The 2,129-nt window shown below is 46.1% G+C and overlaps 1 non-coding gene across 1 annotated transcript; it reads left to right on the top strand.

The window, feature by feature from the left end:
- Positions 1–488: 488 nt before the first annotated feature.
- On the top strand, positions 489–576 carry TRNAS-GCU (transfer RNA serine (anticodon GCU)). Its single transcript has one exon. It is a non-coding gene; the product is annotated as a tRNA-Ser (tRNA).
- Positions 577–2,129: the final 1,553 nt, after the last annotated feature.

Raw genomic sequence — 2,129 nt, 5'->3', positions numbered from 1 at the left:
CCACTCCCAGCCCAGGTTCTCGACCATGGCTTCTGAGGGGCCACAGCCATGGCTAAGAGGGCACAATGTGAAATGTTTGGGGACCACTGTTTTAGGGTGATGTCCTCAATCACTTCTCTGCAGTCCAATAAAAGCTATTCCTCACCCACCTACCCCTCCATCAGGATGGACTAGGTATGTTCTGCTGCCCTTCACTCATACAGGAAGGAGAATAACATTTTATTCCACTCAATCCTAAAGTGATTTGTAACCCACCACCATCCCAAACTGGTCATTTTGGGAAAGTGGCCCCATCATGCTGCATAGCTAGGCAGAGTAGGTGTGTCTATGCAAACACGGTCTGTTCCTGAAGTCTTTCCCCAGCTCCTCACTAGATGTGAAGGGGGAGCTCATTCAGACCCTGCTTATGCTTAGTATTTAAAAACTCCTTCGTGTCCCTATCTCTGCCGGCCTTAGATTTCTCCTCCTGTCCCTTTTCTTACAGCTCAGATGAGGTGGCTGAGTGGTTAAGGTGATGGACTGCTAATCCATTGTGCTCTGCATGTGTGGGTTCAAATCCCATCCTCACTGGATGCATTTAGTCTTGACTCTTCCTTTATAGACAACCATCTCCCCACTTGGTACAATAACAGACACAACAATGTTGCTTCTTGCAAACAAAAATCTTCTCAGAAACTCCAACACCCCCCCGGCTTTAAATAAAATGTCTAAATCCCAGATTTCTAAAAAATGTCTCTAGTTCTGTATTTTGTAGTTTTTATTTTAAAAGCTAATGTTTCCTCAAGCTGACTAAGGCAACGCTTCAAAGGAAAACGTTAGAAATGGTAGGGGAGAAATAGGAAAGGAAAAAGCCCCTTTTCTCAGGAGATACAAACTCGACTCCCTCCTGTCTCTATCACCAGTGGATTTTGCCTCCCTCCTTCTGAGGTGTAAATAAAATAAAGAGGAGACAAGGTGGTTTGGCACAAACAAAGGTAAATGTAGTCAGGGTAAAGGTACAGAAAGCTGGGGGAACAGGGGAAAATGCAAACTTAATGAATACAATGAAACAGTGACTGGCTTTGGGAGCTTAACGCTCAGGCCCATAAACCCTCCCTTGGAAACTGGAAAACACTAAACGATGCCCCAAGACAGAAACCTTTCCCCACTGTTCAGGTGCAGTGGATACCAGGTGCCGGCGCGACGCCCAGGACCTTCCACTCTCCCGCTGATTTAGAGCCGTTGAGGAGGAGCACTGGGGAGTCCAGACGATGGTTGGGTTTCGTTGCTGGCACGGAGGCCCTCTGGGATGCTGGACACCAGGAATGCAGGACGGCAGGAATGGGGGTGACAGGCCTCCTGTTCCTCAGTCTCACAGTGGGACCAAGGGGGTTCATCACTCTCCAGCTTGGGAGCACTGTGAAGACCCGACTGTGGACGGGTGACTCAGAGATTCCCTCCTTCCTCATCAAGGTGCAACTGTTAGCTTTTGTCTGAGCCAGGCAGAGTTTATCTTCATCACGTTCTATCCATCCACTTCTCAAAGTATCATGTGATGAAGCATTCTCCGTTGTCTGTGCTTGGAGATGATGCTTTGACTACTTCAATCCTCTATCAGAGTCGCTATGAGTGGAGATGAAAGTGTCAAAGACCTGGGAGAGGAATTCAAATGGATCCCAAACACCGTGTGATCATTGGGAGTTTAAATCCCAGGTTCCATCTATTGGCAAAGCCACTTCTAACAAGGTAGCTGTTTTGTCCCCCATTATGGCACAAGTTTGAAATATGGGCAGCATAGAGCCAATATTCATAACATCAACTACAAAAATGATACACATCTAGAGATAGCTTCATTATAATCAGCCAATCAGAACCTCTCCATAGACCCCTTACACAACAACCTTTCTACAGTATTGGCTGCAAATATAGAACAGTGGTCGCAACAGTGATCTATACAGTTACAGATTATGTCAATAACATCACAGGAGGTGACACGGCATCAGTGAGACTGATATTGGAATAACCTTCAGTTTTGGTGTCCTCATTTGAAAAAGATGTTGTGAAATTGGAGCCAGGGCAGCAAAGAGCCACTAAATGTACTGAGAGCTGGAGAAAAATACCTTCTAGTGAGCTATTGAAAGAGCTCAACC

This window comes from Gopherus flavomarginatus, chromosome 23 (genome assembly GCF_025201925.1).
Source record: "Gopherus flavomarginatus isolate rGopFla2 chromosome 23, rGopFla2.mat.asm, whole genome shotgun sequence".
In the NCBI taxonomy this organism is placed as follows: Eukaryota; Metazoa; Chordata; order Testudines; family Testudinidae; genus Gopherus; species Gopherus flavomarginatus.
This window is presented reverse-complemented; position numbering and strand designations above follow the sequence as displayed.